The following is a 23,465-nucleotide window of genomic DNA, read 5'->3' as shown; positions in this document are numbered from 1 at the left end:
GACTGCTGGGACTCCTGTCCCGGACCCAGTGATAAAGGGGCCCTGCCTCTGCTGGTAAATCCTGCAAAGGAGGCCTCCTGGAAGGTGTTGCAAGGGGGAGCCTGTCTAGGCAGCATGCTATAAGCCGGTGAAAGGGAGGTTCCCCTGACAATCACCTCCATGGGCACCTTCCAGCGGCAGCTCTGCAGGCCCCCTCCTATGATGCAGCAGGTAGGCAGCTGGAACACTCGGCTCCTCTATTCCATTCCACTCTCTCCCATTCCTCCCTCTCTCTCCCATTTCCCCTTCTCTCTACCATTTTTCCCTCTCTCTCTCATTTCTCCCTCTCCCTACCATTCCTTCCCTGTTCTCTCTCCCATTACCTCTCTTCTCTCTCCCATTGCCCCCTCTCTCTCCCCCATTCCCTTCCTCTTTCTCTTCCACTCCCCCCCCCTTTCTCTACATTATATTTTGATTTCACTTTGCGCTCTTCCCTCTTCTCTCTCTGCTCTGCTCCAGACTGACAACCTTATCAGGAACTACAACTCTGTGCTATTCTTTTCTCTCAATCTACATGCTCCTGTTTCTCTCTGCCGTTCTCGCCCTTCTAAACCCAGACACTGACTAAACTGCCACAAACGCATGCTGCGCTCCTGCACTCGTTCCTCTGAAAACCTCTGGAGGAAATTTCACACTCTCGCAGACTTCCTTCACTACAAATTTATCCTATCCTGTTTCAACTCTGCCCTCTCCCAAGCTAAACAAACCTACTTTTCTTCACTAATCAACATGAACAAGTCTAACCCACGCTGACTCTTCTCTGTCTTTGACTCTCTACTCAGACCACCATCTGCTACCTGTTTGTCCTCCTCCATTTCACCTCAGGACTTTGCTGAGAATTTCAAGACAAAGGTGGAATCCACACATCAAGACACCCCCTCTGTATCCTCCTCCCATCCTACACCTCTTCTTAATTCTCCTGCTTTCCTTGAGTCCTGTATCGCTCCTGATTTTCTCTTCTCACTCTACCATTTTCTCTCTTGACCCCATTCCCTCCCATATCCTAAAACCTCTTGTGCCTACTCTAATCCCTATGTTCACACGTTTTAAACTCCTCCCTCTACTCTGGTACTTTTTGCTCCTCCTTCAAACATGCAACAGTTGTACCATTATTCAAAAACAGCAAGCTTTATCCTACCTGTCTCTCTTACTATCGTCCTGTCTCCCTCCTGCCTTTTGCCTCTAAACTCCTTGAATGCCTCGTATTCTCTTGCTTGCTCCATTTTTTCACCTCTTATTTTCTCCTAGACCCTGTACAATTTGACTTCCTCACTGCTCACTCCACTGAAGCAGTCATCACTAAAATAACTAATTACCTCCATGCTGCCATAGACAAAGGTCACTACACTCTGCATATATTGCTTGACATCTGTGCAGCCTTTGCTACTATGGACCACCCACTTCTACTTCACAGTATCCATACTCTATTCTGGATTTCCTTTTAGCTCGCCCATCGTACTTTCAGTGTCTTGTTTGCTAACACCTTTTCCAACTCTGTCGATCTCTCTATGGGGGTACCCCAAGAGTCTGTTCTGGGATCTCTCCTCTATTCTCTCTAGGTGACCTTATCACATCTCTTGGATTCAAATATCACCTCTATGCTGATAACACACAAATGTATCTTTCAATCCCTGACCTTATACCTGCTGTAAAGACCAAAGTTTCTGAATGTCTCTCCGCTATATCATCTTTGATGGCCCTCCGCCCTACTACCTCAGTTTACATTACAGTTGGAAGCACTATCATACACCCAGTATCACAAGCACGCTGCCTAGATGTCACATTTGGCTCCTCCTTCACAATCTCCTCTCACATTCAAAATGTAGCAAAAACCTGTCATTTTTTCCTACGCCAAATTGCAACGATATGCCCTTTCATCTGTTGTTCTACTGCTAAAACTCTAACTTAGGCTCTCTTTGTCTCCTGCCTTGACTACTGTAACCTCCGGCTTTCCGGCCTTCCTGCCTCTCACCTTTTGCCCATACGATCTATACTAAACGCTGCTATCAGAATCACTTTACTCTCTCCTAAATCTGTCTCAGCATCTCTCCTGCTGAAATCCCTCTCCTGACTTCCTATCAAATCCTGCATCACATACACAATTTTCCTCCTCATTTTTAAGGCTATACACTCTTTTGCCCCTCCTAACATATCAGTCCTAATTTCCCGACTCTTGCGTTCTGCTCAGGTATGTCTTCTCTCTACCCCTTTTGTATCTAAAGCCCTCTGCAGCTTTAAACATTTCTCACTCACTGCCCCACACCTCTGGAATGCTCTTCTCTCAATATCCGACTGGCACCTTCTCTATCCACCTTTAAGAGGTATCTTAAAACCCACCACCTTAACGCAGCGTATAGGTAGCTCCGTGGCTGACTTCATACATCAACCTTGGGCCCTTGCAGACGCACTTACCAGAACACCCTCCTAGTGTCTCCGTATGTTCTTCCTACTTATCAATTTGATTGTAAGCACTTTGGGAAGGCACATTTTCCTAATGTTACTTTAATGTCTGAAGCGCATATTCCCATCATGTATTATTTCTATTATTTGTTATTTATATTATTATGTCATGTGTATTACTCCCATCCCCCCTCTCTCTCTCCCATTCCCCCCTCTCTCTCCCATCCCCCACTCTCTCCCATCCCCCCTCCCTCTCCCATCCCTCTCTCTCTCCCATCCCTCCTCTCTCTCCCATCCCTCCTCTCTCTCCCACCCCTCCATCTCTCTCCAATTCCCCCTGTCTCTCCCATCCCTCCATCTCTCCCATTCCCCATTCTCTCTCTCCCATTCCCCCCTCTTTCTCCCATTTCCCCCTTTCTGTCTCCCATTACTCCCTCTCTCCCCCATTCCCCCCTCTCTCTCATCCCCTCTCTCCCATCCCCCCTCTCTCTCCCACCCCCCCTCCCCCATTCCCCCTCTCTCCCACCCCCCTCTAGATCTCTCCTATTCTCCCTCTCTCTCCCATCCCCCCTCTACCTCCCATTCCCCCCTCTCTCACTCACATCCCCCCTCTCTCCCATTCCCCCCTCTCTCCCATTCCCCTCTCGCTCTCCCTCCCATTCCCCACTCTCTCTGACTCCCATTCCCCAATCTCCCTCCCATTACCCCACTCTCTCCGATTACCCCACTCTCTCTCACCAATTCCCCCCTCTCTCCCCCATCTCTCCCATCCCCCCTCTCTCCCATTGCCCCTCTCTATCCATCCCCACTCTCTCCCACCCACCCCTCTCATAACCCCCCTCTCTCTCCATTTCCCCTCTCCCATGCTACCCTCACTCTCCCATCCCCCTCACTCTCCCATACCCCTCACTCTCCCATCCTTCCCTATCTCTCCCATCCTTCTCTATCTCTCCCATCCTTTTCTATCTCTCTCTTACTCCCCCCTCTCTCCCATCCCACTCTCTCTCCCTTTCCCCCCTCTCTCCCATTCCCCCCTCACATAACCTCTCTCCCATTCCCCCCTCTCTCTCCCACACCCCTATCTCTCTCCCATTCCCCCCTCTCTCTCCCATTCCCTCTTCTCTTCCATTCCCCACTCTCTCTCCCTCCCATTAACCCACTCTCTCCATCCCATTCCCCCGCTCTCTATCCCATCCCCCCTTCTCTCTCTCCCATTTCCCCTCTCTCTCCCATTCCCCCTTCTCTCTTTCCCTCCCCCTCTCCCCTCTCTCTCCCTTCCCCCTCTCTCTCCCATTCCCCCCTCTCTCTCCCATCCCCCTCTATCCAATTCCCCCCTTTCCCATTCCCTCTTTCTCCCACCCCCCTCTATCTCTCTCCCATTCTCCCTCTATCTCTCTCCCATTCCCCCTCTCTCCCGTCCCCTCTATCTCTCTCCCATTCTCCCTCTCTCTCTCTCCAATCCCCCTTCTCTCCCATTTCCCACTCTCTCTAGCTCCCATTACCCCACTCTCTCACCAATTCCCCTTCTCTCTTTCCCACCACCCTTTCTCCCATTCCCCATCACTCTCCCATTCCTCCTCTCTATCCCATCCCCCTCTCTCTCCCCTCCCCCCTCTCTCCCATCCCCCCTCTCTCATCCCCCTCTCTCTCCCATTCCCCCCTCTCTCTCCCATCCCCCTCTATCCAATTCCCCCCTCTCCCATTCCCTCTATCTCTCTCTCATTCCCCTCTCTCTCTCTCCGATTCTCTCCCTCTCCCATTCCCCACACTCTCTCCCTCCTGTTCCCCACTCTCTCCGTCCCATTATACCCCATACTCTCTCCCTCCCATTACCCTTTTCTCTCCCATCTCCCTTCTCTCTCCCATCCCCACCTCTTTCCCTCCCATTCCCTCTCTCTCCCATTCCCCACTCTCTCCCATGCCCCACTCTCTCTCCCTCCCATTACCCCAATCTCTCTCCCTCCTGTTCCCCACTCTCTTCGTCCCATTACCCCACACTCTCTCACTCCCATCACCCCTCTCTCTCCCATCTCCCTTCTCTCTCCCATCCCCACCTCTTTCCCTCCCATTCTCCCTCTCTTTCTCCCATTCCCCCTCTCTCCCATCCCCTCTATCTCTCTCCCATTACCCCCTCTCTCCCATTTCCCACTCTCTCTACCTCCCATTACCCCACTCTCTCTCACCAATTCACCTTCTCTCTTTCCCAACCCTCTCTCTCCCATTCCCCCTCTCTCTCCCATTCCCCCTCACTCTCCCATTCCCCCTCACTCTCCCATTCCCCCTCTCTCCCATTCCCCCTCTCTCCCATTCCCCCTCTCTCCCATTCCCCCTCTCTCCCATTCCCCCTCTCTGCCATTACCCCTCTCTCCCATTCCCTTCTCTCCCATTCCCCCCTCTCTATCTCCAATCCCCCGTCTCTCCCATTACCCCCTCTCTCCCATTTCCCACTCTCTCTACCTCCCATTACCCCACTCTCTCTCACCAATTCCCCTTCTCTCTTTCCCACCCCCCTTTCTCCCATTCCCCTCTCTCTCCCATTCCCCCTCACTCTCCCATTCCCCCTCACTCTCCCATTCCTCCTCACTCTCCCATCCCCTCTCTCCCATTCCCCCTCTCTCTCCCATCCCCCCTCCCTCTCTCATATCCCCCTCTCTCCGATCTCCTCTCTCTCATCCCTCTCTCACTCACCCATTCCCCCTCTCTCTCACATTCCCCCTCACTCTCCCATTCTCCCTCTCTCCCATCCCCTCTCTCCCATTCCCCCCTCTCTCTCTCCAATCCTCACTCTCTCCCATTACCCCCTCTCCCATGTACCACTCTCTCTACATCCCATTACCCCACTCTCTCTCACAATTCCCCTTCTCTCTTTCCCACCCCCCTTTCTCCCATTCCTCCTCTCTCTCCAATTCCCCCTCTCTCTCCCATTCCCCCTCCCTCTCTCATATCCCCCTCTCTCACATCCCCCTCTCTTTCACCCATTCCACTCCTCTCCCTCCCATTACCCCTCTGTCTCCCATTACCCCTCTCTCTCCCATCTCCCGTCTCTCCCACCCCCCTTTCTCTCTCCCATCCCCACCTCTTTTCCTCCCATTTCCTCTCCCTCTCCCATTCCCTACTCTTTCTCCCTCCCATTACCCCACTCTCTCTTCTCCTATTACCCCACACTCTCTTCCTCCCATTACCCCACACTCTCTTGACCAAATTTCCCCTTCTCTCTTTCCTATACCCCCTCTCTCTCCCATCTTCTGCCCTCTCTCTCCGACTTCACCCCTCTCTCCCATTCTCCCCTCTCTCCATTCCCCACTCTCTCTCCCTCCCATTCCCCACTCTGTCCCATTACCTCACTCTCTCTCCCTCCCATTACACCACTCTCTCCCATCCCCCCTCTCTCTCCCATCCCCCCTCTCTCTCCCATCCCCCCTCTCTCTCCCATTCCCCCTGTCACGGGAGACCAGGACTAATACCAGGGATCAATATCACCAGACAGAACACGAGAGTTTATAAATTTATTGGAAAAGTATATCCACAACTACACAAAATACACAAACATCACACATACCCAACTGGGGAAACTGGGGGATACCCTGCATACCTAGTTGCAGGGACCTTCTTGCAGAGATTTTCGTTGTTCTCTCCTCTTGCCCAGTTCCTACAGGACTGGTTTTCAAGCCTGAGACTAGCACCGGAGTGCACAATTCTCCTGCAAACATATTAATCCCTGATTCCTGAGGTGCTGGAACCAGACAAAGACATACACATACAGTACATAACATATAATACAATACCAATGTATTACTGACAGGTAGGGGTAATGGCAGACGTAACCTTTATTAACAGCAGCTTTGGGGTAACAACCCCAAAGGGTTCATTCACAAGCGTGGCGCCTGAAGGTCTGAGCTAAGCCGGCCCGGGATTGTCCTGCTGGGAAAGTCCATCGGCATTGCCATGCTCACTCCCTTTTTTGTGCTGTACGGAAAAGTCATATTCTTGGAGGGTCAGACTCCACCGCAGCAGTTTGGCTTTATCCCCTGACACCTGCTGCAACCAGCTCAGGGGATTGTGGTTAGTAGTGACCGTAAACGGGCGGCCATACACATATGGTTGAAGCTTCCTGAGGGCCCATACTATAGCCAGGCACTCTTTCTCAACCGTAGCATAAGTAGCCTCCCGATCTAATAACTTGCGGCTCAGGTACACGATTGGGTGTTCAACTCCATCGGCACCCACCTGACTCAACTGCACCAATGCCAAAGTTAGAGGCATCAGTTTGAATCAGGAACTGCTTATCATAGTCGGGAGCTACTAGGATTGGAGCGCTTGCCAGGGCAACCTTGAGAGCTGAGAAGGCACTCTCAAACTCCGGTGACCAGGTTACCGTGCGAGGGAGCCTCTTTTTAGTTAGGTCAGTCAAGGGTTTGGCCACAGCACTGTCATTTGGTACAAATGTGCGGTAATACCTGGCAGTCGCCAAAAAGGCTACCACCTGCTTCTTAGTTCTGGGAACCGGCCACCTCACAATGGATTCCACCTTGGCGGGCTCAGGTTTGAGATGCCCCCCACCTACCCTGTGCCTGAGATATACGACCTCTGCCATCCCTATATGGCACTTAGCCGGCTTTAACATTAGCCCGGCCTCCTGGATGCGGGCTAAGACTGCTGCTACATGAGTAAGATGGTCAGCCCAGGAATTACTAAAGACACCAGGTCATCTAAGTACACCTTAGCATACCCCTGCATTCCATCTAGCAGGCAGTTGACCAGACACTGGAAGGTAGCCGGTGCATTTTTCATCCCAAATGGCATTATGGAAAACTCATACAAGCCACTTGGGGTGATGAAGGCTGACTTCTCTTGCGCCTCCTGGGTCATTGAAATCTGCCAGTACCCCTTGCTCAGATCCATGGTGGTCAGATACCTTGCCCCAGCGAGCTTGTCTAACAGCTCATCCATCTGTGGCATGGGACAGGCATCCGACACAGTCTGGGCATTTAACTGCTGGTAATCTACGCAGATCCGGGTGGTTCCATCCTTTTTGGAAACAAGGACCACTGGCAAAGCCCAGGGACTCTGTGACCTGGAGATCACTCCTATCTACAACATCTCAATCTCCTTCTCCATGCTCCGTTTTACCTCCACAGACTCTCGGTAGGTGGACTTATGAAGGGGCCTCTGATTACCAGAGTTGACCGGATGATCAGTGGGGTGAGTCTGTCCCGGCTTGACCGGGAACAGACTCCCATACTTTCCTAACAACTCTCGCGCCTGCTTCCATTGGGAAGCCACGAGCTGGGACCCTATCCCCACATCCTCTACAGAGCCTCCCTGCTTTCCTCCACTACGAGATTGGGCAGAGTTCTGCTTGCCGCATCTCCCAATAGTGGGCTGCACATCGCCATCACCACCGGTCCACTTGCATGATATTCTTTTAACATGTTGATGTGGTAGCTCCAATGTCTACCTAACTCCCGATCCAGAGCTACCACATAATTTGACTTGTTCACCTGCCAGATTACGGGATACGGGCAGGACCGAACAGCTAGGAGTTTGTTCTGACGAGTTGACTTCAGAATAAGCACCTGCTGCCCCGAGATGAACTCTCTACTAAGGGCATTTCTATCATGCCAGCGGTTCTGCCTGGTCTGAGCTCCCTTTAGGTTAGCCTGTGTTAAGCCCATCAGATCTGCCAACCGATCTCTGAGCTCCAGCACATACTGGAGCACTGTCACATCTGTTGTGGGGGTCTCCCTCTCCCATCCTTCCCGGAACAGGTTGAGCGGTCCACAGACCCGGTGCCCATATAGAAGCTCGAAGGGTGAGAAATGGTAGACTCCTGTGGCACCTCCCTGTATGCGAACAGTAGGTGCTGCAGGTATGCTTCCCAGTCCCCTACTTCAGCCTCCATAAATGCCCGCAGCATCTGCTTCAGGGTGCCATTGAACCGCTCACACAGTCCATTGGTTTGAGGGTGATAGGGGGCCCTGTGGAGAGAGGTCACCATGCATGCAGCCCATAGACTTTGGAGCAGCTCACTCATGAACTGCGCTCCCTGGTCAGTCAGGATCTCACTAGGAAAACCTATCCTAGTAAAAATATTTATCAGCGCCTCGGCCACCTTCCGGGTGTCAATAGAGTAAAGAGCTACTGCTCCACAACCGTTAAAATATATATTTCCCTTGACCTACTGGGAATCATCAGGGGCCCGATGATGTCAACCGCTACCCACTGAAATGGTTCCTCTAGCACTGGTTGTTGGTCACCGCAGCTACAGTTACGGCATCGTCCTCCTCATAGCTGCATCGGAATTGACCCAAGTCATTGCCAAACAGTACAGCATCTAAGCCAGGCAGAATGCCAACATTGCGGATGCCTTGGCCCACGCCCCAGTCCAGGAACACATGGGCAACTTGGAGGAATTTGCTGCCCCCATCTTACCTGGGGGTGGAGAAAGACGGCTGTCCAATAGGAACGCTTCTGCTCCTGCTCCGGTCACATGGTTCCCCAGCTCACACTGCTATGGAGTCCTGCCGCTCCCGTACGGGCTGAACACACACTGCTGATGCTGCCACCGCCACAGGACCTCTGCTGACCTGCCTAGATGTCCCACAGGATTCCTCACGGGTCTTCGTTGCCTTCTGTCACTGACAGCAGGTAAGTAATTATGTATTTTTCAGCTACCCTGACATTACCCGGCACCGGATATTACCCGGCGCCGGGCCCACTTCTCAGTTGCCGGGTCCGGGTAATTTCCGGGTAGCTGAAAATCCGCCGGGTAACGCCAGGTACCGGGTAATTCCGGGTACTCGGTATATCACTACTCTGCACCTCTCCTCCACCCACAAAACACACACTATAGCCCCCCCCCTCACCCAAAAAACACACACCAACAGAAGACACACACCTATAAAACACTCTGCGGGCCCCCTTTACACCCACAAAACACACAACAGACACACAAACATTTCCCCTCACTCTCCTGTGCGGAGCTCTCTGCAGACAGGGAGGGGCAGGATTCAGTGCCTTGCTGCTATCTCCTGTCCAATCACCTCCCCTGTCTAAGAGCAAATCTCACTCTTTGTGAATGAGAACTGAAAGCTGATTGCTAAAAAACTTGGCAAGGTGACAAAAATTCAATGCCATTACTGATTGAATAATGCCCGGAATTTTAACCAATCAGAAAGCAGGGATTTCAATAATGCCCGGAATTTACCTGCTTTAGCCTATAATGGTAGTTAACGAAGGATCACTGTGCAATAACATATATGGGAGCTTAGAGAATCTTGGTGTATGGCCCATATTTAAAAAGCGGTACTCTACCCAAGTAAACAGGCCATGTGGGGTCTTCCACCTACTACAGTACACAAGCTGCGGAATTTCTTTTGAACTCATTTATGCAGTTAAAGTACAACACTTCTGTCTCTGTTGATGTGTCTATGTGCCACGCTTGTTGCTGCAGAGCAGGGGGGCCCAAATTTTTTTCCCTGCGCCCCCCTGCCAGCGGTCACCTCACCCCACACCTCCCTCACCTCCACACCTCGACTCCGGCGTCGGCTCCGGCGTCCTGACGTCACGTTGCCATAGCGACGCGTGAGGAGCCAAGGTAAGTAAACCTTTACAGAGGCCCTGCAGCTCCCGCAGCACTTAATTTAAGTGCCTTTTGGGAAGCGCGCGGGGCCTCTATAAACCCCGCGCCCCCCCGCAGGCAGTCTTGCGCCCCCGCTGGGGGTCGCGTCCCCCCCCCCCAGTTTGTGCTCCGCTGCTGTAGAACAATCAATCTAGGTTGGTCCTGCGTTAGCAGAGGAACTAATGTTAGGTATCAATAACTTGAGTAAATGCTCATCCGGATCCTTATCTGTTTCATTTCTGCTCTGCGTTTAGTTAATTGTAGCCACTGGGATATCATATGGGCCTAATCCAAATGATACGTACGGCATGGACATTGCGGGGGAAATCCCGGCTGGGTAAGTACTGTATGTACAATTTGAAAGTCTAATCAGTTTTGGCAGGAGGGAAACACCAATTGCTATGCAGTTCACATCTCCCAGCTCTACGGAGTGTATTTATCAGAGGCTGAGTGAGTCACCGGGAGGAGGAATGCAGAACAGTAATATTTGCAAGGTTTTCAATAAATGTAACAAATCCATTAATGGGAAAAAGGCAAAAATGTCATTATTTTAGTGCTCAGCAGCTGCATTTCATTACACCCGCACCTCTGGTAGTGGAGGGGCTGATAGACTGGTAATCCTGCGCTCGTGTGCTTCTCCTGGGTTGGAACGGTCAGTAAAACGCTGGAGATGTTTATGAATAACCATGTACGTGTTGTTGTTGTTGATTTGACCCTTCCTGGCCACAGGACAAAAGCCCCCTTATTACCGAAAACAAGTCCCTTGGCGAAGGTGGCTGGCAATGCATTTGCCATTGCTGTTGTGGTTTTACCCCTTTACCATTTCTCTGGGCAAAATGTTTGCTGTCCACGTTGTAACCATGATTAACAGCAATCAGGTGAGATCTTGTGTCTGCTACGCGTCAGGGGCCACTCCTCAAAAGGCCCCTATAAATGGGAAACTCCCCCAACGAGGGGGGAACTCCCCAAAAGACAAAGAACAAAATGTACACAAAGCGCACCACTGATTACCATAAAATAATGTTTAATACAATAAATATAACAATTATATATAAATAACTGTATACAGAAAAAGAATCAATAAAAGAAAAAAACAAACAAATAAAAATTGATAACAACACAGACAATAACAGTCCCACACACCTGGGAAACAAACCCCGTGAGTGGGAACACCACCCAGAGAGTTCTATTAGAGAACAATTCTATACAGGGTATACAAATACCAAAAAGTGCGTCAGACAATTGTATAGAAAAGTCTTACAAGCACCCTGGTAAGGAAACCACGCCGAGGGGAAGGGTACTAACCGTGAGAGGCAGCGGATGGCAAGCGCGACACCAAAAGCCCGGACACAATGACCGCACCGCAGAAATTCCCCTCCGCTCACACTCACAGTCAGCCTCCTTCCAGCCGGCATGCACATGCGCAGAACAGCCTCCCGTGACCTCTACACGTTTCGCACCACGTGCTTCTTCAGGATCGAGTCGAGATCTTGTGTCTCCTTCCTTCGCTCCAACCTCTTCTTTTCTTACCACAACAAATTCCAAAATTACTAGCTTCCGTTTAATGTTCACTTGGACCAAAATCTTGTGATAGTGTTACTGGTTCCTTATAATGACAGAACTCTGTGGTTCTGTTATGTCAGGGGTGGCCAATGCCGGTCCTCAAGGGCCAACAACAGGCCAGATTTTTAGAGATATCCCTGCTTCAGCACAGATGGTTCAGTCATTCTGATTGAGCCAGCTGTGCTGAAGCAGGGATATCTTTAAAACCTTAACCTGTTGGTAGCCCTTGAGGATTGAAGTTGGCCACCTGTGTTAGATGATTCATTTGTCATGAGTTTTTTGTTAATCCAGTAAGATTACTAGTTATTCCACATTATAGGCTAAACCTGTTAAATTCCAGGCATTATTGAAATCCCTGGTCTCTGATTGGTTAAAATCAGCCAATCAGCTTTCAGTTCTCATTCACAAAGGGTGAGATCAGCTCTCAGACAGGGGAGGTGATTGGACAGGACATAGCAGCCAGGCACTGACTCCTCCCCCTCCCTGCCTGCAGAGAGCTCCGCACAGGAGAGTGAGGGGAAATTTGTGTGTGTGTTTCTGTGTGTGTGTCTGCTGTGTGTGGATTTACAGGGGGGCTGCAGTGGGTGTAGAGGGGGGCTGCTGGTGTGTGTTTTGTGGATGTAGAGGGGTCAGCAGTCTGTTTTGTTGGTGTGGAGGGGGGCTGCAGTGTGTGGGCATAGAGGGTGAAGGAGGGATGCAGAGGGTGTTTTGGTGTCTCTGCAGTTTTGTGGGTTTACAGGGGACGCAGTGTGTGTTTGTGGGTGTAGAGGGGGGTTGCTGTGTGTGTGTGTTTTCTGAGTGTAGAAGGTGGAGGAGGGCTGCAGTGTGTTTTTTGGGTGTTGAGGGTGGGCTGCAGAGTATGTAGGGGACTGCAGAGTGTGTTTGTGTGTATAGAGGGGGGTTGCAGTGTTTGTGTGTATATAGAGGGGGCTGTGTGTATGTACAATTTCCTTTTAAGAAACTTGCAGTAAAAGCATACGAATGTAGACCATCATGCTGATAAAAATCAATATGAATGCAAAAATGTATCTTTTTTATGATTTTTTTTAAAAAAAAGCCTTCATTTAGAACATGCCATGAGTGGCCAACTCTGGTACTCAAGGGCCACCCACAAGATCAGCTTGGAGCAGATATTCACTATCGCCTGGAGCAGGAAAAGAGGAAAGGGGCAAAAGACACATTCGGTGGCGATTAGAACTCATATGTTTTTTTTTATTGATTCATACATGATTTGCAAGGACACGGATGACATTGATGGATATCTGTGGTCCTTTGAGAACTATTGCGAAATGCATGACCTACCCGAGGAAGACTGGGTCAAATACCTGGCCCCTCAGCTGCCCGGCAAAGCAGCCGTGGTACACCTCGAGATGGACCGGTAGGATGCAAAGGACTACCCAGTTGTGAAGGTTATCCTGATGCGGTATGCTATTTCCCCAGAAACCTACCGGGCCCAGTTCAGAGCCCTGAACAAGGGGTCAGAGGACACGCACCTCAAGTTTATGTCCCGGCTAGAGCACCATTCTAAAAGATGGATTGCCGGGTGTGAGGTAACAACATTTAAGGCACTCCATGACCTGATGGTCAAAGAACAGTTCATGCTAAAATGCTTGCCTGAGATACGAGAGTGGGTCACCAACCGCAAACCGGCCAGCAGGAGGCAAGCGGCTGCCCTAGCAGATGACTTCATAGCCGCACATCCTCATCTCCGGAGGTGGTCCACGGTGCTCCTTAAACCGACAGTACAGTTATAGCCTCGACAGCCTGATGCCGCCTGAACCAGCATGAGCTTCTGGCGGCCAGCCACAGCGAATAACAGTAACCAGCCGGCACCTACCAAGTTCGTCCATGAACGGTGGTGCTTCAGGTGCAACCAGACGGGGCACATGAAACGCGACTGTCCCAAGCTTCTCCAGCCCCAGGGTGCAGGGTCTGGGCAATGTACTCCAGCTGTAATTGAAGTAAAAGCATAAGAATGTAGACAATCATGCTGATTAAAATCAATATGACCACAAAAATGTATACCTTTTTTTATGAAAAATGTAAAAAAAAATAAGCCTACATTTAGCCTATAATAGTAATAATCCCCTCAGAACAGGGCATTATTGGCCAGTAATGCCCTGTTCTTCGGGGATTATTACTTAAGTACGGAGCAATGTACCAGAGGTAAGGAGGGGGACTCTGCTACATTAATGAGGGCCATGCACTCTTGGTCTGGAGGGTGAGCCTAACAAATGATGTGACATTGGCTGCTTGTGGCTCTCATTCCATTTTTCTTACAGATGCCTGATGCTGTGTCAGGAGTAACACAAAACAATGTCCTGTACAGTATGTTATCATCACAATACTTGTCCTCCTAATCCTCCTCCGCCTCAAAAGTTTTATATTGTGTAATTCGTCAGCCATCTCTTCTCCCTCCATCACCTCAGAGTCTTGCAGTGTAAGAGCTACCGCCAGTTCAGCATCCATCATTGCAGGTAAATATGTATCTGACCCTAACCATTCCCTCACAAGTAGTTCTGGGGGGGAGGGGGGTCTTGCACACCCACATAATAAAGTAGTAGTCCACGCTGGACACCTTATTTGCATTTTACTTCAAGATATCTCTTCTTGACTTTTAAGATCGAATGCTCCTCTCAGGAGATATCAGAGTTGGAAATATGAAATATCTGGGAGGGGGGAAAGGAGCTCTCTTCAGAGCCCAGTGCAGCCTTAAAGCTGCAAACCTAGCAATTATCTACGTGTGTGTGTGTGTGTGTGTTTTTTTATTAGCTAAATCAGTTCTGTACTATGAGAAAATACTTGTAGCATTTTCTTTTAAAAAACTGCTCTAAATTATATTTTGAATGTATTATAATGTAACAAACATTTTTATGTTTCTATAGCAACCATTTACAAAGTCACATCTCCTCCCTCTTCTGAAAGAAGCTCTGGCACACCCCTTTTTGAGTCCCTGCCATCTCTCTAGCAGTGAACCAATTGTATCTAGTGACTGCCTGGTCACATGATCTCCCCCACAGAACTTTGCATCTTTGGTCCTCTTCTGCTGCACTGACAGCCATTTAGCGAACCCGAGTCGAATCTTTGCCGATCGATCACAGGAGAACGGATCAATCGGCAATTTAGCAAATTACTTATTATTGTGTGGATTGTATTGATGCACATATAAAAGGGGAACATTTTTGAAATAAATAAATAAAAACGGCAGCTTGGACTGGTGATTTAAAGTTGGTAACCTCAGAAAACAGAGATTAATAATATTTTTTTTTCTTTTTAAGAGCAGGACATGCTCAGGGGGCAGGAAACTAAAATTATAAGAGTTAAACTCGTATAGGCTTCTGCTGGGACTACTGCTTTAAAGACTGTCCAGATTCAGAAAAATACTTCTTCTCAGAGTATTTGTCCTCTGCATCTCTGTGGTCAGGAAACGTATATCAGCCTGACTGTGATTAATATGCATTTCTACTGAGGAAGTACATTCAGGGACCGGTTCTCCCCTCTCACTCACACTAACCACACGTCTTACAGTGGTAAATCTCTCAAGAAGTGCCACTGCCAAGCCAGCAAACACACGGTTATTTCTGGACGATGAGGTTGTTTAGAAAGCCAATCCCTTTCAGTTTTACTTTGTTAGCACTAGATGGCTGCTTGGGCTCAAGAACAACTGCTGATTTTATTTCTTCCTGCAATAGCAGTTTCTAATCTTTTCCCCAGAGTCCCACTCATTAGTACTGTAGTTTCTGCCTACCATGGCTCTAATGACCACTACATCCACCACCATGCCACATTCCCCACCCCCCTGTTTCGTCTATAGATATAGATACTGTATATATATATATATATATATATATATATATATGTGTCTGTACCGTGTTAGCCGAGCTTAATAATCAAAAATAAATTGACGATATCATTCTGTGGCTAACGAAATGCTTTTATTTGAGCGAGCTTTCGAGATTCACTGATCTCTTCTTCCGGCGATGTTACAATGGATAAAGCACAGGGGGGAGGGATAAGCTTCAGTCCACATACATTCCACGATGCCCTGTTTTTCGGTAAAACCGCCGGAAGAAGAGATCAGTGTATCTCGAAAGCTCACACAAATAAAAGCACAGAATGGTATCGTCTATTCGTTTTTGATTTTATATATATATATATATATATATATATATATATATATATACAGTTAGGTCCGGAAATAATTGGACACTGACACAATTTTCATAATTTTGGCTCTGTACGCCACCACAATGGATTTGAAATGAAACAACTGAGATGCAATAGAAGTGCAGACTTTCAGCTTTAATTCAAGGGGTTGAACAAAAATATCGTATGAAACGTTTAGGAATTGCAACCATTTTCATACAAAGTCTCCTTATTTCAGGGGCTCAAATGTAATTTGACAAATGTACACAATCATAAATAAAATGTTCATTTTTAATACTTTGTCGAGAAGGCTTTGCAGGCAATGACTGCTTGAAGTCTGGAACGCATGGACATCACCAAACGCTGGGTTTCCTCCTTTGTGATGCTTTGCCAGGCCTTTACTGCAGTTGTCTTCAGTTATTGTTTGTTCGTGGGTCTTTCTAACTTAAGTTTTGTCTTCAGCAAGTGAAATGCATGCTCGATCGGGTTGAGGTCAGGTGATTGACTCAGCCATTACAGAATATTCCACTTCTTTGCCTTAAAAAACTGCTGGGTTACCTTTGCAGTATGTTTTGGGTCATTGTCCAATCAACTTAGCTGAATTTGGCTGAATCAGAGCAGACAATATATCCCTATACACTTCAGAATTCACCCGGCTGCTTCTGTCTTCTGTCACATCATCAATAAACACTAGTGACCCAGTGCCATTGTAAGCCATGCATGCCCATGCCATCACACTGCCTCCACCGTGTTTACAAATGATGTGGTATGCTTCGGATCATGAGCCGTTCCAAGCCTTCTCCATACTTTTTTCTTCCCATCATTCTGGTACAGGTTGATCTTAGTTCATCTGTCCAAAGAATGCTGTTCCAGAACTGGGCTGGCTTTTTTAGATATTGTTTGGCAAAGTCTAATATGGCCTTTCTATTCTTGAGGCTTATGAATGGTTTGCACCTTGTGGTGAACCCTCTGTATTTGCTCTCGTGAAGTCTTCTCTTTATGGTAGACATGGATAATAATATTTATGATGCTTTGGCCAAAGGGTTTCACTAAAAAAACAAGTTATTATTATTCAAGTATTTAAACTTTATACTCATTACCATATATGTTTTGTCAATTTGATGTAGCATTGGGCACCCCTGTCTTCTGTTGTATACATTTGTCACGCTCAGTAGCACTCATTTTGGCATAGATATATATTCATGATGTGGTGGATGTAGGAGTTTGAGCTACCTGGGAATATGTGTGTGTTAATCAATTTCTGACTGGTGACAGTCAAATGGAGGTTGGTGGCACCTCCCCCCCAGAGCTCACCCCTCCCCACCTTTTTAACTTGGGAGGTTCTGGCAATTTGCTGAATGGACAAGACTCACTGCCGTTGCTTTCCCTCATACAGAGGTAACAGGAAGGGTTCACAGTTTTAGTGTTGGGACCTGCATTTTTGGTTTACCTTGACGTTTGGTATGCAGGCTTACGACACTTTGGCCAAAGGGTTTAACTAAAAAAACAAGTAATTACTATTATTATTCAAGTATTTAAACTTTATACTCATTACCATATATGTTTTGTCAATTTGATGTAGCATTGGACACCCATGTCTTCTGTTGGATAATGATATGCCTACATCCTGGAGAGTGTTCTTCACTTGGCTGGATGTTGTGAAGGGGTTTTTCTTTACCATGGAAAGGATCCTACGATCATCCACCACTGTTGTCTTCCGTGGATGTCCAGGCTTTTTTGTGTTGCAGAGCTCACCAGTGCGTTCTTTTTTTCTCAGAATGTACCAAGCTGTTGATTTGGCCACTCCTAATGTTCCTGCTATCTCTCTGGTGGATTTCTTTTTTTTGCAGCCTAAGGATGCCCTGTTTCACTTGCATTGAGAGCTCCTTTGACCGCATGTTGTGGGTTCACAGCAACTGCTTCCAAATGCAAATGCCACACGTGGAATCAACTCCACAACTTTTACCTGCTTAATTGATGATGAAATAACGAAGGAATAGCCCACACCTGTCCATGAAACAGCTTTTGAGTCAATTGTCCAATTACTTTTGGTCCCTTGAAAAAGAGGGGCTACATATTAAAGAGATGTATGTAATTCTAAACTCTTCCTCCAATTTGGATGTGAATACCCTCAAATTAAAGCTGATAGACTGCACTTTAAGCCCATATTCATTATTTAACTGTAACTTGAATTTATTTTGGTAAACAGCCGAAATAACAAAACTTGTATCAGTGTCCAATTATTTCCGGACCTAACTGTATGTAGCACCATACACCCTGTAATGGCCCCTATCTGCGATTGGTGAAACATATATATATATACATATTGGGGGAAACATATATATGCATACATATTTTTATTACAGAGGCAAAACTGGGTGTGGGAAATCAGAACCTGCCCAAACCTTACATACAAAATTGCCATCATTAAAATAAATAATGCATATTAGCATATATTTTAACAGTGACTCTTTCTTTCCAGCTGATAGTCCGGGATGCTGGGAAATCTTTAGTAGATTTGTACTCTTCTGGTTAGACACAGATCAGTCCGTGTACGATAAGCTTTTCACAATTTATCACTTATTTCCTTTTGACTGATTTCAACATTTATTTATTTATATTTTTGTCATAACTCTGGCTCGGGAAAGTGAACAGTAATAATCAGACAGAATGCTGCCTTTTATTCCTCAATCGCCTGTGCAGTTTTGAAGGAAATCTTTGTTTTCTTTGGCAGCTGTTAATATTGGCAATTACTATTCTAATATTATTGCTCCCATTTTTACTTTCACGTAACACAATAGTATCATTTTCCGTTGCCATAAAAAATATCCGGTGAGCAGGCAGAGTGCCAGGTCCTCCTCCTATTACACATTTCCCAAATAAGTCAGCTTCTGGCTGGGAGTTCTAGTAAAGCATTGCTCTCTCTCCATATTTCCAAATATTCTGCTCTTTACACATTTTTTAAAAATCTAATCCTTTCATTTCTCTTGGGTAAAAATGGAATACAAATGTTGAAATACCTTAATCCTATTGCCACGAATGGGGTCTAACAACACATGCTGTTGCCAAGGTATGCAGCCACCTCTAGGTTCAATAATATACCAACATTCTGTATTGTAGTGACAAATGAAATATGAATGGGCAGAAGAAATACAGTACAGAGACATACATCTGCAATTATTGTGTCCATGTTAAATCACATCCAGTGTGATGCACAAACATCTCCCTATCTATGATAGCACAGAATTAGTAGACCAGGGGTTTCCTATGGGGATTTCTAGCACGACACTGCTCTAGTCCTGTTTTGCCAGTTATCTAGGACTGCCCAGTGTACTGCGTCCGCATCCTGGTCTTTCTCAAACTATGCACACTGTACTTTCCTGCAACTAGGTCCTCCCCTATCTCTTCCTAGCTGTTTTTCCATACCGCCAGACCGCTGCACCACCCTCTCCAGGGACTCCTTCCCTGCCTTTCCTCCAAAGCTCTGCATCTGACCTTGCTACCTTGTTGTCCAAGCCGTGTGGGTTTCCTTCCTTCTTTCTAGATCCGTCATTCACGGCCTTCTTTCAAGGCTGACATAGCGTCTCTTGCAAGCTCTACATGGGGCCTTAAGAGCTCTGATACTTCCTGGTCGGCTTCACCTCTACTAAGCTCCTGAAGAGCTCAAATGCTACTCAACCTCTCTGTAACAGGACCCCTTTTCTTTTTAAAGCTTCTTAGCACGTCCATGGGATTGTTCACTCCAGTGGTTTCCAACCTTTTTTGGTTAAGGAACCCTAAGTGAAATTCTGAGGAACCCCCAAGCATCACTAATAGCAACTCTGTGACCAGATGCATTGGAAAATTTTCTGTATTTGATACACTTTTCTAATGACCAGAAAATTGCAGGGAACCCTTTAGGGATACCAGTGAAACCCAGGGGTTCCTAGGAACCCTGGTTGAAAAACACTGGATTACTCACCTGATGATGGCATCACTGTTGTCATGGGCTCCTCAGCTTTGCCAATTCCCTGGGAAATCCTCTGCTCATTCTTAGGCTGCGCTTATAGTGTCTGGCGACAGCGACATCGCCCCAAAACAAATCAATTGAATCCGTCGCATGCGCTCATAGTAAGCGCGACGGCGACGGAGCGACCAAAAATTTTGAAGCCAGTTAAATTTGATTTTTTTTTAGAGACAGTCGCCACATGTGACTGTCTCTAAACCAATCACAGAGCGCTGCCCTCCTCCTTGGTGACATCACTGGCCTTGTCGCCAGCGACGTCGCTTAAAACTAAAGTTTAACTTTCGCCAGTGGCGACAGCGACGGGTGATTTCATCGATCCCGTCGGCGGCGGCGGCACTATAAACGCGGCCTAAGGCAGAGGTGGCGAACTCCAGTCCTCAAGTGCCACCAACAGGCCAGGTTTTCAGGATATCCCTGCTTCAGCTCAGGTGGCTCAATTAGTGGGTCAGTCACAATGACTGACTACTGATTGAGCCACCTGTGCTGAAGCATGGACTGATTTAGCCACCTGTGCTGAAGCAGGGACTGATTGAGCCATCCTTGCTGAAGCAGGGACTGATTGAGCCACCTGTGTTGAAGCAGGGACTGATAGAGCCATCTGTGCTGAAGCAGGGACTGATTGACACATCTGTGCTGAGGCAGGGATATTCATAAAAGCTGGTCTGTTGGTGGCCCTAGAGGACTGAGTTCGAGACTCCTGCTCTAGACGTATCGCATTACAAAAGCAGCATGAATTTCATAGTGCAAGTTAAAACAGCTTGCGTTTTCATAATGCCCGTTATTTGATTTTGCAGTCAGACTTTGGGTATAAATTTGTTTAGCTGTAAAACATGTCTTCAATCATGAAACAACTGTTACAAATGTCTTACATGCTGGCTGAGTATTAAAAAATAAATAAAAGAAGCCAGCCTTCACCTCCGGTAGCAAAATATAAGTCTATAGGTACAATTAATCATACCCTACCTCTAGGAGAGCAACAAGAGATTTCCGGTCCTGAACTCTATAATATATATAAATATATATATATACATATATATATATATATATATATATATATATATATATATATATATATATATAATATATATATATATATTGTGACAAACGGCTTACTCCGGGGCTCCGTCGTTTGTCCGGGACTGTTTAGAACACGGTCTTTTAGGGTAGGTTAAATGATGAGGCGTCACGTACTGTTCCTTTAAACAGGCTATGCCTGGTTTATTCAGTCCCAGGCACTGAGACTGCCACAGTGCATACAACAGAAAACAGATCAAAACAAAAGCTGCTCACCTGAGCGATAACTTAACTTAGATATCCCTGACTCAGGGTTGGAAGTGGCTTTTCCACTCCCAACAACAAAACAAGGTACTTTTGCAGTCTTACACAAATGAACAGAAAGATTGAACCTGTTTGGGGAAGAGGCTTCTCCCCTCTGTAGTTCAGCAGCCTTCCAGCCTCCTGGCTCTTGTGGAGAGACCAGAGCAAACAGGAAATCAGTCTTACATACCTGATTCCTAATTAGCATGACAGGTGACAGAAATCAGGCAGCAGACAAACTCTGGTCTGGATCTCTCATCCCTCAGTTCCAGCGCTTGCCAAACTGTGGGATGGAGTGTATGTATTATAAGGCTGCACTCCCAGGCCAAACAGGATAGAAACTGTCTAGTATCCTGGGAGCCCTATATACGGAATTTATTACCATCCCCTGGTTTCTGTCACATATCCTCCCCCCCAGCTCAGACCTCGAGGGATGAGCGACCATGGATATTAGGGAGTGCATCCTTGACAACCCGTCAGCATTGCCATGTTTGTGCCCTGACCTGTGTTCCACAGAAAATTTAAAGGGTTGTAGGCTTAGGAACCACCTGGTCACTCTAGCATTCTTTTCCCTGTTTTGACACATCCAGGTAAGAGGTGCATGATCTGTGACCAACCGGAATTTTCTCCCCAACAGATAGTATTTGAGCGTCTCTACAGCCCACTTTATTGCGAGACACTCTTTCTCTACTATGGAGTAATTTTTCTCCTGGGGATTTAGTTTCCTACTTAAATAAAGGATGGGGTGCTCCTCACCTTGAGACTCCTGGGAGAGTACCGCCCCCAGCCCTACCTCAGATGCGTCGGTTTGGACTACGAACTCTTTGGAGAAGTCAGGTGTGACCAACACTGGTTGGGCACAGAGAGCTTCTTTCAGGCTTCTAAAGGCCTGTTCGGTTTCGGGGGACCACTTTACCATTAGCGGTCCTCTTGCTTTTGTGAGGTCAGTTAGTGGGGTTGCCTTAGTTGCAAAATTGGGAATAAACCTTCTATAGTACCCAATTAACCCCAAAAAGGTCCTTACTTGTTTTTTTGTAACTGGCCTTGGCCAATTTTGTATCGCCTCCACTTTGAGTGTTTGGGGTTTGAGTAAACCTCTGCCAATAGAATATCCCAGATACTTGGCCTCCTCCAGACCAATAGTGCATTTAGCGGGGTTAGCAGTTAGTCCAGCAGACCGGACTGCGTCAAGCACAGCTTGGACCTTTGGAAGGTGGGATTGCCAATCTTCACTATGGATTACCACATCATCCAGGTAGGCGGCAGCATACCGAGCATGTGGTTTTAAAATTTTATCCATCATTCTTTGGAATGTGGCGGGAGCTCCATGTAAGCCAAAAGGCAACACCTTATACTGAAAGAGGCCGTCTGGGGTTGAGAAGGCTGTCTTTTCTTTTGCCCTTTCTGTGAGGGGAACCTGCCAGTACCCTTTTGTTAGGTCTAGGGTTGTGAGATATCGGGCTTTGCCCAGTCTCTCTACAAGTTCATCTACCCTGGGCATAGGATAAGTATCAAATTTTGACACCGCGTTTAGTTTCCGGTAGTCATTACAAAACCTTGTTGTACCATCTGGCTTTGGGACTAAGACTATAGGGCTGTTCCACCCACTTTGGGATTCCTCAATTACACCTAGTTTTAGCATTTTTTTAACCTCTAAACTTATAGCCTTTCTTTTGGCCTCTGGGATTCGGTACGGTTTAAGGTTAACTCGGACCCCTGGTTCAGAGACTAGGTCATGTTCAATTACGCTAGTTCGACCTGGCCGTATAGAGAAGATTTCTTTGTTTCTTCTCACTAAATTCTGAACCTCTCGTTTCTGATGAACAGACAGGGTTTCAGCTATGCTAACCTCTGGGTCAGTTTCTTGATTCTCTGACGGACCTGGGGGTACTAGGGTTAACAAGACTTCTCTATCTTTCCAGGGCTTGAGTAGGTTTATATGGTATATTTGCTCAGGTTTCCTCCTACCTGGCTGTCTTACCTTATAATTTACTTCTCCCACTCTTTCCAAGACCTCATATGGCCCATGCCATTTAGCAAGGAATTTACTCTCCACGGTGGGAACCAGAACTAGTACCCTATCACCTGGAGAAAAAATTCTGACCCTAGCACCCTTATTATATGTATTCCTCTGTGCTTCTTGAGCTTTCTCCATGTGTTCCCTCACTATGGGTAGGACTGCAGCAATGCGGTCCTGCATCTGGGCAACATGCTCTATTACACTTCTGTAAGGGGTAACCTCGTGTTCCCAAGTCTCTTTGGCTATATCCAGTAAACCCCTTGGGTGTCGGCCATACAATAGTTCAAACGGGGAGAAGCCTGTGGATGATTGGGGAACTTCCCTAATGGCAAATAACAGGTACGGTAACAAAC

This window comes from Ascaphus truei, chromosome 1, assembly GCF_040206685.1.
Source record: "Ascaphus truei isolate aAscTru1 chromosome 1, aAscTru1.hap1, whole genome shotgun sequence".
Classification (NCBI taxonomy): Eukaryota; Metazoa; Chordata; class Amphibia; order Anura; family Ascaphidae; genus Ascaphus; species Ascaphus truei.
The sequence above is the reverse complement of the archived record's forward strand: the minus strand, read 5'-3'. Positions refer to the sequence as shown.